Source organism: Haliotis rubra, unplaced genomic scaffold (assembly GCF_003918875.1).
Source record: "Haliotis rubra isolate DU_JTF1 unplaced genomic scaffold, ASM391887v1 Scf18, whole genome shotgun sequence".
In the NCBI taxonomy this organism is placed as follows: Eukaryota; Metazoa; Mollusca; class Gastropoda; order Lepetellida; family Haliotidae; genus Haliotis; species Haliotis rubra.
In genome coordinates, this window is record NW_025765780.1 from 2670355 (window position 1) to 2685224 (window position 14870).

General features: G+C 42.3%; 1 long non-coding RNA gene across 1 annotated transcript; it reads right to left on the minus strand.

The window, feature by feature from the left end:
- Window positions 1-9869: 9869 nt before the first annotated feature.
- On the minus strand, window positions 9870-10479 carry LOC124273340. Its single transcript, XR_006897618.1, has 2 exons — window positions 10305-10479; window positions 9870-9933 (listed from the first exon to the last, which is right to left on the minus strand). It is a non-coding gene; the product is annotated as an uncharacterized LOC124273340 (long non-coding RNA).
- Window positions 10480-14870: the final 4391 nt, after the last annotated feature.

The window sequence follows — 14870 nt, forward strand, 5'->3', positions numbered from 1 at the left end:
GGCAGTGTCCAGGGACGATATCACGATAACGGCGGGGACAGAGCCAGTAACATTTGGTAGGATTAACAAGCACTTAGATTCTTAACAGAAAACAGTAAAAGTGTTACAACGTTAGACAGTTAACTACGGGTAGAACTGGAACTTTTAGTTCGTTATAAAGTTAGTTCGTTATAGAATACAATAATGAAACACATACAATTTATACAAAACATATTTACATAAATTCATTGATTTAAATATCTTCACATTTGTTTAAAAGAGATATGGTACTTGGAATATATATACTTTATGTATATATACTTCAATGCTAAAATATACAAGTTGCCGGGGAAAAAACAAAGTAGTTCCTGAGTTTGTTATATCCGTCCGTTCGTCATAAGCGAGTTCGTGATAAACGTAAATTACTGTATATGGTGTAGGAAATCCACTTTGATGAAACCTTCGAGAACAGCTGTAGTGGTGACGGTTAGAGCGTCCGCCCGGAGAGCGGAAGGTCGCGGGTTCGATCCCCGACCGCGTCATACCAAAAGACGTTAAAATATGGTACTTGTTGGTCCCTGCCTGGCGCTCGGCATTAATGGGTACAACAAGGACTGGTCGGCTCGGAGTCAGTATAATGTGTCTGAGTGGGGTATTCATGCTTCACTGCGGCATGTCATCTCAGTGGGCTAGCACTATAAAACCAGCTTCAGTCTGGGCTAGTACAAACAGCCGCACATACACATACACACGCATGCACGTCGTCATATGAGCGAAATATTCTCAAGCACGACGTTAAACCCAATTTCACCTCACCTCACATGTAGTGCTGACAATCATTAGACAATAATCAGGGACAACTGGGATTCGAACCAACCATGTCGGAGTCTGACACGACTAAGGGACACAACTCCTCAGAACATAGCAGCTTAGACGATTGGGCCACCCTTTCCTCTGAGGTTCCACAATGTCGGCCGCGTCTTACAATCAACACAAAGTTCACCTTCATAACGATAAGAACACAAACAAATATTCTGACTTCAAAGGTTTATTAACACAAGCTGGAGTTGGAAGTATTTCTGCCGTATGCATCTGAAAGTAGAAAAATATCGGTGACAAATGTGCAGGTCCTATTCCTTTGGTATGCCTCTTCAACGACTGCTTGAATCGTTGTTCATGCTCTTAAGGTTGTTTACAGACGTTTAATCGACTGCTGATATGTAGATGTACAAATTGCGCCGTAAATCAACATCCATTAACTCAAAAAGCCAAACCGTTAAAGTGGTGCTAGGGTACTTTCAATTTCAAAACTACTCTCAACTTTTAGCACAGAATTAACTGCAATAACATCCTACCCAAACGATATCAGGTAGGTCCTTTCAACGTCTAACGCATGTCATTATCTAGTGTCTGGATCCACCTTGATGAATGGGTGAATATAACTTACCTGTTCTTTTATCCCGCTGTGGTGAGGATGATGGGGAGGAAGTTGGTGTGACTGCCGCCGCTGCTGCCTCCGCTCATGGGGTAGGGGATGGGGATGGGGATGCCGTGCTTGCTGTGGTGGGAGTGGTGGCTGCTGTGGCTGCAACAGCTGCTACACTTACTACATCCGCAGGCGTCCGAGAACACGGCAAGGCAAGCTGAAACATATTCACTTAAATCAACCTCCCACATATTCAACAGTTTCCTCTGTTTTAGGGTTTAAATGTAGACCTGGGTGTGAATTTTCGTTTCGAAAATCGACTGTAGAAGATCGGCAAGAATGGAATAGAGCGGTAATACCGCGCCTGGAGCCGTAGCAGTTCACCTTGAGAATTTACCAGTTACAAGAACCCAGACCGACAGGAACCTCATGATGAGCGAGAGATAAAAACAATACAGTAACAATGCTTCTATGTATTATATAAAAGTAAACCAACTCCCTAACGACCAGGTGCGAGCTTATCACAGCTGTACATAACTGGGTCTTGAGACAAAATACACCCGTGACGATCCGGGTTAGAATCGGTCTTCAGTAACCCATGCTTGACGAAAGAGGCGACTAACGGGATCGGGTGGTCAGGCTTGCTGACTTGGTTGACACATGCCATCGTATCCCAATTGTGAACATTGATGCTCATGCTGTTCATCACTGGATTGTCTGGTCCAGACACGATTATTTACAGACCGCTGCCATACAGCTGGAATATTGCTGAGTGCGGCGTTAAACAATAACCCATGCAACCAATCAGACAAAATACAGGTGAAATCTGAATGTACTTTAAACTTCAGAACACCAGTAAGTACTAAGTTTTGTTTGTTATATCTCCAGTTCGTTAGAGGCATTTCGACAGAAACATACAGCACGTTGACGGGACCAAGACATCAGTTCGTAACATCCGTCAGTTCGTCGTAAACGTAGTTTACGGTATTCTACAGTTTGGTTTTGGCGATATGGTGTATATAGATCTGTGAGCGTTATAGCGATGTAAGCCTGCTAACAGTCACTGTCAACCTTTCCTGCGTTACAGGATGGTACTGTGTTCAGTCATCACTCATTCTAGTACAAACTGTATAATCACATCTACATATATTCGCTCAGAAAACAACAACGGCAGCTAATAATCCACCTCGAAATTCTGCTGTAAGGGGAATAGCTTGGAATGTTCATACAATCTTAAAGCGGGACAACAAGAATTGCCTTCTAATATTTCACAAATGTTGGGATGTCGTCGTTGTAAAATGGCATCGCTCAGTATATAACAACTTGCTCTCTTATTGGCTTCTGCTGAAAGTAAACATCATAAACGACCGACAACGTTCCAGTTTAGCGTCAGTAGTTGTGAGAACTTACCAAGCACAAGAACTAGGAGAGCTAGGAAATTCATGATGGTCACTGGCACTGATGATGTTTGGATGATGTGACGGGATGTAGCCAACTGTATACAGTCACCTGGCCACCATGTATTATATATAGGTAGGCCCACACACTGACACATCAGGTGGGAGAGATTAGCACAGTTGTTACATACTGGGTCTTGGGCAGAAAAACGTGTGTGTGGTGTGTTCATTGACGGATTACGCAGGAAGTGTCAGCTGGAAATTCCCTGACCGTGTGGTAGATGTAAAAATATAATTTTGGTAAAAATGTTGTCATCATCACCCCCATACTAACAATAATTACAGTAACAATCTACATTTTAACTGAATGGTCCTCTTTTAAGTAACAGTTTATTAGTGAACGTTCAGTCGTCTCTATACAGGTTGGAGGTACAATTTTGTCACATTGTTTGACGCATTTACCCTTTACTGTAAAACATGGAGATTTTCCATCAACTCTAGCAAAACAACATTTTTAGTTTTCGGCGTTACAACAAGAGATATGAGTAAACAGATACTAATAAATGGCTCACCCATCGAGCATGTCAAATATTATAATTATCTTGGAATCCATTATACAAACCATAATTCTTTTAAAACCTCTATAAAAGTCCTTTGCGAATCTGCAACTAATGCAATGTATTTCGTTCTGCGGAAAGGTCGCATCTTTAACCTATCAATAACATGCCAATTATATCTCTTTGATGCCATGGTTAAGCCAATTATGTTATACGGCTGTGAAATCTGGGGTTTTGAAAACTGTAAAGTTATAGAATCCGTTCATGTTAACTTCTTACACAAATTACGTCCCGTTAAGAGAAGCACGCCATTATACATACTATATGGAGAACTTGGAAGGGTACCCCTAATTAACTCTATCAAATGTCGTATGGTATGCTTCTGGGCTAGACTTCTATCTGGTAAAGAACGAAAGCTGTCAAGAATTTTATACTAAATGTTATACAATGAAGCCTGTAGAAACGATAGCAATCAAAAATGGATCAAATCTGTGGAAGCCGTTTTTAATGAAAGTGGTTATAGCTTCTACTAGCTAAGCCAACAAGCTGTCTTTCCCAACGAAATTAAAACTATTATCTCCTTACAGTTACATGATATAGCAACCCAAACATGGCGTATGGCGTATTCAAATCTGAACTTGTCCTTGAAAAATATCTCACACATATATCTTTCTCCTTGGTTCTTAAATTTCTCTTGTTTAGAACTTCCTGCCATCGTTTACTTATAGAAGTAGGTTGGTGGCATACGATACAAGAATGTGTAACCTCTGCGACACGTGTGATGTTGGCGATGAATTTCATTACATTTTTCTCTGCCCTTTCTTCAAACATCATCGGAAAACCATTATGTTAAAAAACCCAATGTTTTAAGATTTAACGAATTGTTTAACTGTAAACGAATTAGTGTTTTTAAAAAAATGTGTATATGTTGTAGTACTATCATGAAAACTGTACAATCTTCTTTGTAAACCATCCCGCCATCCTATGTGTTCACAACTGTATATTTGTACCTCTTATGCCGAGTATTCCCGCCTGAGCGTAATGAACGTTCTGTTCTGTTATAATTGCAACGTCAACGACACTGATATCATTTATTTCGGCGCAAAATGTTGTCAGTTTTGACTCAAACATATGATTAGACATTGTGGTCATTTCGACACGGCTGCTGAGCACTGTCCAGCAAAATCTGTTTACTGGAACCGTTTCCTGCTCCGTTTAGAACTTCCAGCCTGGTGATTCTGTCCAGGGGAGGTAACTGTGATATCCTGTCCGGCCATGGCTTCTACTAGTGTTTCTCCACATGAGAAGTGTGAACTGCTGAGATAATCCCTGCCAATGTTCCAGTGTCACTGCATCATCTTTTGTATATAATCCACAACCGAAACATGTCACGCCACTTCTTGCACGTCTCCTCTTGTGTCGACTCCAGCAAATACTACATCAAACCGATATGAAGTTTCTGCCTGTGGTTGTTTTCCTCCTCGGTAAGTAAACGTTTAAGCATTGCACTTTTTTCCCGGTTTAACAGAACTGTTCCACTCCATCTGGATCACGCCCACCACGATTACCACGACTATCGTTTCTCTTTGTCGAACCGGTTGGTTGGTTGTTTAACGCCGCACTCAGCAATATTCCAGCTATATGGCAAGCTGCAAATAATCGTGTCTGGACCAGACAATCCAGTGATCAACAGCATGAGCATCAATCTACACATCTGGGATACGATGACGTGTGTCAACCAAGCCAGCGAGTCTGACCACCTGATCCCGTTAGTCGTCTCTTGCGCTAAACATGGGTTACTGAAGGTCAGTTCTAACCCGGATCTTCACTGGTTTGTCGAACCGGAGATATGCCAATTGCAGTAGTTAAACTAATGTCACCTTTGTGTATTTCTGGTCAGAAATAGATTCCTTGTGGATACGAGGTAAATGAATATTGAGCTGCCGGGCCTGGTGCCTAAATATTTTAATCAAACGATGCATCAACGTTACACGATATGCATTAACTCTTGTCCCAGTGTGTCTGGCCGTCTACACCGCCGCCTGCGGATGTAGTAAGTGTAGCAGCTGTTGCAGCCACAGCAGCCACCACTCCCACCACAGTAAGCACGGCATCCCCATCCCCATCCCCTACCCCATGAGCGGAGGCAGCAGCGGCGGCAGTCACACCAACTTCCTCCCCATCATCCTCACCACAGCGGGATAATCCGACACAGGTAATATCAGATATACATTGTATGTTTGGGGTTTCTTCTTAAACCATCAGGTTTATCTGAAACGTATTTGATCTTAAACACATATAACAGATCTCCTGAACATATAAATATGATTATTATGAATATGATAAATTTGCTACTCTCAGAGTCACTTCACTCCCGTACATGTACGTTAAATTCAACCTCTGGACCAGAATCAGCACAAGTTGAATATTTGATGGAGAAGCTTCACGACCGTGACTCATATTCATTCATATGATATGTACATATGTTCATATTATTGGCCGATGTATGTTATATTAGTGAGTGAGGTGTATTACATATAACAAAATTAATATTACAAAAGAAAATAGATATGTTTTCGTACATATAATAGACACACAGCCGCGCATTGTATGCCGCCATGTTTGGGGGTGTCTGAAATACATAAATAAGAAGTGTTTATTCGGTGATGGTGAATCTGAAAGAGTGTCGTAGTTGTGTTTTGGACCTTAAGTTTGCCAGATGTCGTGGGCTGTTTTCTCGTAACGTTTAAATCATTATATTTATTCTGTCAAATCCAATGATCGAGTGTACGATGCTTTCGTTTGCCCGGCTATCGAAACAAATCTGACGTCATGTTTTTTTCTTGTTTCTTTCAGGTCAGTGTAAGCTTCCCGCCGTCCGCTTGTAAACTGACGTCCAATATTTAATAAATCACTTGAACATGTTAATCATTTCTCTAAATTATTCAGTTTGCGGCAAATAAGAAGGAATAACACCATACCTCGTACAGTAACGGTGTAAAGTCTACCTGAGAGTCGACCATTAATTTCAAAGGTTACATTTTGCTCATGAGAAATACATCTAACTGGCATTCAGTTATATTAATCTGGCACACAAACACAGCCATGGGATTATCGCCCTTCCACCAATAGGATTCACACCCGTGCACCAACTTTGAAAGGTGCATTATTCACCTGTTTTGCGAATGAAGGTCGCAGATTCCAAACAGACCTATCAACAATCAACACAATCAGCAGTGTCTTAGTATAAGGGTTACAACACAATACCCATTTATTAGAAGTTACCAATATGGGCTAACAGTGACCAATTACTGCTACATGTCACGACGTTTTATTTTACTGCCGCCGTTACAGTAAACATTCAGTTGTCATCGTGAAGAAAGATGACAGATTTGGATGGGTCTGTAATGATATTGGGGTTACTATGACTGCAAGAACCACACACAAGAGACTCTGGACTGCCTGTAATTGATGCCGTTGTGCGCCATTTTGTTCCATGTTGGTCTTAAAAAACCGATAACGTTTGTGACCAACCTTCACTTATTCTGGCTTATTCCCTCAAGCAACACAACATCACCAGTATACACCATTTTCTCCCAGAGATCATCACGCTTAGGATCAAACTGTCATTGGGAGATTAGTTCAGACAACGCCACGCTATTCCCGGTTGTTTGATTAATCATGAGAGCAAACATATGTCTGATAAAGTCATCTCAAATGTTCATTGTCTCACCACACATACATGTCGTCTTCCTTGGCTGTATGCACTCCCTGGTTTGCTGATCTTGGTCTGTCTTATAACACCCAGTAACCCATCTCAGTCCAACAGCATCGTTCCATACCTCTTTACATTTCTGTTATCCAGGAGAAACACCTGCTGTGTTCTGAAATGTGAGGGGCGGTGGAGTCGCCAAGTTAAAGCGTTTGCTTGTCACTCCGAAGACCCGGGTTCGATTCCCCACATGTGTACAATGTATGAAGCCCATTTCTCGTGACCCCAGTCGTGATATTGCTGGAATATTGCTAAACGCGGCGTAAAACTAAACTCACTCACACTCACTCTGAACATGTGATAACCATCCGCTGTAGATTAGTATGTTTCCGGCACAGTCACTTCCAACGGAAACACCCCGAAGTATGGCTGAATACCGCAGTTTTTAGTTGCAGACGCCCGTACAAAAGGAACTGAACATGCTTGTGACCTAGGATTCTGTTGCCCTGGTGACAAACTGACTGTGTGACTCATGGTGGTGTGTCCATTTTAGGAAATGTGTGTGCTCGGTACGGCAGGACATGTTTTGTCTTTCTGCCAACACCCGGTGTCATCACTGATCCATGTATGTGATTTCCACAGCTGGTTTGCCCTTTACACCAAATTAAGGTAGTCAAAACTGGGTATTCCTTTCCGCTAAAGTGTTCATATATCCGCACCTACACACTGTTGTTCTATGATACAGTCACAGAAGACCTTGCTGATGAACAGGACAGATTAGTTTACGATAGTACCACCCAGCCATTGACGACGGAAGCAAAGGCCAGTTTAGAACAGAAAGATGGTTTGTATCAGTAAAGGACGGTGGTCTCCACTCCAGCTTTAAATACTTTTAATGACAGAAACATGATTCACACCCACACACCAACTTCGAAAGGTGTTTTGTTCACCTGTTTTGTGAATGAAGGTCGCAGATTCCAAACAGTCCGATCAACAATCAACACAATCAGCAGGTTATATGGATTACAACACAATACCCATTTATGTAGTTAGATGGGCAAATACCTTACTGCTACGTGTAACGACAGGCAAAGTTGTATTTTCCCTCCAGCAGCAAAACATCACCAGTATACGCCAGTTTCCCACTATATATCGTCATGTTTAGGATCAAATTGTCACTGGGATTAACCTATAGATACATGACTTGACTTCAGAAACTAGGGTTTAACTTCCAGTGGGTAAATTACACCCGCTTGGCCGCCAACTCTCTCTCGGTTAGTAAGTAATATCTAATAATGAGTGAGAGAGTATGGTTTTACGCCGCTTTTAGCAATATTCCAGCAATATATAATACGCCAGACCCTTGTACCCTTTGTGGGGAATCGAACCCGGGTAATCGGCGTGATGAGCCAACGCTTTAACCACTTGGCTAACACACCGCCCTTTATAATAATGAACCATGAGTGGTTGATGTCTTCGACATAAATGAATCCAAATGTTTGGATGGTGTTAGGAAAACATAAAGTCTATACTCCCCAGGGAGTTGAGATTGATAACACGATGTGCCGTTGAGATTGACATGCAATGTTCGAGGGAAAAAATACCAGCGCCTTGAGCAAGCACTAGTTGCCTGGATATGTGCGCTATATAAATATCGTATAATAAAAACAAAATGATATCTATTTAACTGAGGCAAGGCGGCAACTGTCCATCAACGTGGGGATATTGTTGTCCTCGACATTTGAAACTATTCGTTCAGTAAATAGCGTTACTGATAACACACCACCTTGTGGGACACCTTATCTTAATGAGTGGGCCCATACAAAGTGGAACCCAGATACACCTGGAAACGCCTTTCCTTGAACTAAAAATGGAACTTTAAATAAGGCAAACGGCCTTTCAGTCCCTCAACTTCGTGATGATGAATTATATAATATCACTTTGCCACTATCCTTGGTCTTGAAAGTAAAACTATTGCAGTGAGTCTTGTTTATGTTGGGGGCTTTAGTAGTTATATGGATGACCACAGCATTGCACCAAGGTGCAGAGAAACTACGTTGTTTAAGTGTTGGCAAATATTTCTGATAGGTGTTTCAAAACATGCATCAGATGAGTATTTAAAGAGTAAGATATTATTCGCTTCACGCATTGTACCCATGTAGGGAATCGAACCCGGGCCTTCGGATTGACGAGCGAACACTTGTATTCCGAAGACGCACAGCACTCATGGAAAAGGAAAGATTTAATTGAAATCATTGATTTAATTATTAAAAAATTCTGGAAAATTAAGGAATGTTGAGCTGTGGTGTCACCTAACGGTAACGTAAGATTTATTAGTTTGCTGTGAATGACACCCTCTTGGTGTCTAACTACACTATAACTGAAATGGTTAGACAAGGATGTTCGTGAACCTGTGTGCTGGCTATTTGATGCCTTACCCTGAGAGGTGCGAGGTAATCCCGGATGGGACCCAACCCCAAAAGTACCAGAATTTCTACTTTACTGATTGAAAAGTGCCATCCTCAATATAACATTTGTTACATTTGATCACTTTCTACATGGCATTCATAGCGTCATCTTTACAATTAAAAGATTTGCATCTCTAAACTGAAGTATCGCTCTTATGGCGTCACAGATTTCTGAAGACAACGGCTTTTGTACAGATGCTATTCACAGCTGAAGACAATGGGATGCAGTTAAGATTCCTCAGTGACAAGGGACTCTTCGAAGACGGAGCATCAACAGTTTAGCGAAAGCAGTACGATATTTGAGTTCAAGATAAGGACAAAAAACTAATGTGCTCAATTCAAAAGTTTATTTTGACGAAAGTGGTCGTTGTTCCTTCGCGGCATAAATCTGAAACTAGAAAAACGTTGATTAATTTTCAGCACCCAAGTCTTGATAAACAAGAGGATTCTGGGTGCAATGATGATGTTGTTTTGTCGATGATGGAGTGGTTCGTCGTTCATGCTGTCGACCACTGATTTGACTCCGAGGGAATTAAGTAGGACAATGCATCTAGCTTAAAAATAGGTTTAAATTTAATTTTTGACGAAGATCGATTCGCTTTGTGTCGGAAACAATAGAGGACGAATGATTATGTATTTGGGCTCCTTCCGGGACCCTTGCCGGGTTCATTTGATGAGATGAGGTCTTCGGCGTGACGAGCGGACGCTTTAACCACTAGGCTACCCAATCGACCTTCAATCGATTGGATAGAAAGTATATGTTACCTGTTCTTTTATCCCGCTGTAGTGAGGATGATGGGGAGGAAGTTGGTGTGACTGCCGCCGCTGCTGCCTCCGCTCATGGGGTAGGGGATGGGGATGGGGATGCCGTGCTTGCTGTGGTGGGAGTGGTGGCTGCCGTGGCTGCAACAGCTGCTACACTTACTACATCCGCAGGCGGCGGTGTAGACGGTCAGACAAACTGTTAATATAATGCGCCATCTTTACAAATTAGGTCACAAGAACAAAGAATTTGTAAATATCCTTTTACACATATAACCTGTTTTATGTGTACTGGATGCACGAGTGGCCCAGGTATTAACTGTGTAGAGTTGACTCCCTTGGGCACACCAGAATCCTGTGATCAGGATCACAACTGGAGTACTTACAAAAGTGCTGTTTAACCCAACTCACCCACTTCACAAACCGAAGATAACAAAGGTACGTCCCTATTGTTCTATTTCCTAGAGAGCGTGAACCGGCATGTTTCTGACAAGCCTAAAAACGTAATTAAGCCGAGGTGTCTGGCGAGCCAAAGGGACATGACTCTGCACAACTTAGCGGCTTAGAGCCGGCAGTACATTATAATGACAGAAAAAGGCACATGACTGTATTTGAAGCCTGTGGCTTTATCATTTAGCAAATTAACAAATTATCAAAGATTACCTGAACAACAATGTATGGTTGATTGGATGTTGTTTCAGCAATATTCCAACTATATAGCGGCAGTAAATAATCGAGTCTGGACCACACAATCCAGTGATCAACAGCAGGATCATCGATTTACGCAATTGGGATACGATGGCATGTGTCAACCAAGTCAGCGAGCCCAACCATCCGATCCCATTAGTCGCCTCTTAAGACAAGCATGGGTTACTGAAGATCAATATTCTAACCCGGATCTTCACGGGTCACCTAAACAACAAAGTGTAAGGATCTGCTCTCCTGGGCACAGAGTATGGGAATATAAAACATAATGCCGTATTTTGAGTAAACACAGTCAATTTAAAACTTTTAAAATACATACTTACCCAAAATAAGACACAATCCAAAAGCGAACTTCATTTTTCAAAATAAGATGCGAATCTGGTGTTTTACTCAAAAAACACTAGTATATATATAGTTTCCATGACAATACACGCTGATCATGTTGCTGCCGTCATCTGTCAACATACACGACAGGGTGGCACTCCCTATGGCGGTATACAGACCCCGTGAGATGCTAATCCGACTAAAACAGCAGGGGGTGCGGTCTCTTCCTCCCACCATATGTGTTTTACGCGTGTCTACATGATAATGACTCAACGTAAAAAATGTTATATTTTTAACAAATCAGAGTACGGCACAAACGGCATTGTTGTCAGTTTGAGCATCATACGATCGAAAATGAAACTATTCTTGATTTCAATTCTTCTTCTTGGTAAGTAGACAGTAGTGGGTGAGTGAGTTTAGTTTTACGCCGCTTTTAGAAATATTCCAGCAATATCACGGCGGGGTACACCAGAAATGGGCTTCACACATTACATCCATGTGGAGAATCGAACCCGGGTGTTCGGTGTGACGAGCGAACGCTTTAACCACAAGGCTACCCCACCGCCCCTCATAACATTATGGAAATACGTATGCTGTCAAGGTAAAATTAGCAAGCCTTGTGGTTAAAATGTTGGTTTGCCTTTCCGAAGAAACATTCCGTTTCCGGAGAAATATTTAGGTTTTATGCTGGAAGCGGCATGAAACAATATTCATACTGTATGTAATACATAGGAACACACGGATTCATAATGGTCATGTTCTGTTTGTGAGCATGGTGACAGTTTAAGGGATCGAACCATGGCCTTTTGCGTAACAAGGAAACAGCTACTCTCGAGGCTAGCCCACGTGCTAAGTGTTAAAACACATTATATGAAGAGTCGGATTAATGTCTGACAAGACGTTAAGTTAATCACGCGACACATCAATGAAACATTAAATGTAATTATCATTTAACAGCGTGTCTGGCCGTCTACACCGCCGCCTGCGGATGTAGTAAGTGTAGCAGCTGTTGCAGCCACGGCAGCCACCACTCCCACCACAGCAAGCACGGCATCCCCATCCCCATCCCCTACCCCATGAGCGGAGGCAGCAGCGGCGGCAGTCACACCAACTTCCTCCCCATCATCCTCACCACAGCGGGATAAAGAGGTAATATGTATTTTGTGACCATTTATCCAATCAGTGATTGTTTACGCTGAAGCATGCAACGTGATACACATGACGATGTTTCCTTGTTTTATGTGTGTTTCGTTGTAACCCAAACCACAACCAACCAGGGTCGGTGGGGTAGCCTAGTGGTTAAGGCGTTCACTCGTCATGCCGAAGACCTGGGTTCGATTCCCCACATGGGCACAATGTGTGAACCCCATTTCTTGTGTCCCCCGCCGTGATATTGCTGGAATATTGCTAAAAGCGGCGTAAAGCTAAACTCACTCACTCATGCATGTAGACATGAATATGACATTGCACTTTCCAATAAACGGTTGCACTGGGCCAAGTGTTGCTAGCTAAAGACCCGAGGGCCGATCTACACCAATCCAAGTGTGTATGCAAATGTTTCACAGATTTTTCTACTTTCAGATATGTTCTGCAAAACTACTTCGAACATCTGGAGAAACTGCCGCGGTGGAACTCATCTTTAATAAAGTTTTCAAGCCTTCACATACATGTATTCTCATTGCTGAGTGAGTGAGTGAGTTTTACGCCGCACTCAGCAATATTCCAGCAATATGGCGGCGGTCTGTAAATAATTGAGTCTGGACCAGACAATCCAGTGATCAACAGCATGAGCATCGATCTGCCCAATGGGAAACCGATGACATGTGTCAACCAAGTCAGCGAGCCTGACCACCCGATCCCGTTAGTCGCCTTACGATAAGCATGGATTACTGAAGATTAATATTCTACCCCGGACCTTCACGGGTCTTTCTCATTGCTGAACACTGGGGTTGTCCTGCTCGCAAAACCCGATGATTCAGAAGATTCGGTTAAATAGACGGCATGGAGGAACTTGAGCTAAAATCTCTGATTGTTAAGATACGTGTACATTATGAAGTTCTCAGTTTTGGAATTCCCAGACATGAGCCTCAAAGGACTCGGCCACCTTGGCCTGTATCAAGTAGGATGTAGCTTCCTCCAATGATGGCCAATGCAGTGTAACATGCCATGTTGCATCTCGCAACTTTGCAGCGAGCGAAACTAATGTCGAATCATTACATGAATGAGTGAGTGAGTGAGTGAGTTTGGTATTACGCCGCTTTTAGCAATATTCCAGCAATATCACGGCGGGGGACACCAGAAATTGGCTTCACACATTTTGGCCACGTGGGGGAATCGAACCCGGGCCTTCGGCGTGACGAGCGAACGCTTTAACCATTAGGCTACCCCACCGCTCCTCGAGTCATTAAAGGAACATGCAGCATAATGTAGTTTTGACACCGATCCTCTTCCATAGAATCTGATATGGTCATGCTAGTCAAAGGATCCGAGTCTTTGTCAGGATTCGAACAACACGAGTAGCCGACTCTGAGCTGGATATGACTGCTGTACCGCCGTTGAATATTAATTCTTAAAATATGTTCCATGGGAGTGATTTGACATTAAATTATATGACAAATTTTCAAAGCCACTTTCACTTACCCCATATTATCACAATCACTCATTTATTATACAGTGCAGGTCACATAATTACTTATCTTTCCTCGCACACAAATGTCGTTTTCTGATTGGCTGAGCGCTCTCCTATTATTTTCAATGCACCCCACTTACAAGCGAGTAACATTTTCTATGTTACCCGCTGGGAATGCCGAACTGTTAGCAATTCTATATCTCGAATAATTGAGTCACGTATGATGAATGGAAATTACCGATGTTTTGCAATTACAAGTCGATGGAAGGGTAATAACATTTGTTTTTCTTGTCATCTACAAGGTTCTATGTCAACTCAAAATTAGCCAATATTGTCGGTATTGGCTAATTGCCTGACTCTGGTACTCCTTGTTATGATCCGATACCCGTGCTGCAAACAAATCACAATTAACATTGAGGTACCCCGTTGTTCGCTAAGATAAATACGCTGTTCACTGGTCCCTCGGGGCCCATGGGTTGATGTACCCTCTACCCAAATGGAGTGGGGCAGGTTGTTTGGTGATGTTTATCTTTCAGGGGGCCACACCCATTTTGTTCTGGGAAGATAGGGGGTCATCAATTTTGTACACATATACCGGGGGGAGAAATTTTGTACATAAAACACTAAAAGAATTATGCTTATAAATTATGGGAAGGGGAGGGGGGGTCACTGCTTATGTACATGACATGCAAAGGGGTCACAGACTTTGCATATAACGGGGGCATTCACATTGTACATGCTCCTCCATAAAATCATCATCACCTCCCTTGCCATAAATTATGTAGGTCCTTCAACCCTCTTGCTGTGCACACTGACCGTTGATTTCAGTACCCTTATAGTCCGTTTGCTGCAATATCGTACCGATGTTATGGCAAATAAATATACATTCGAAAGCAACAAATCCTCCTAAA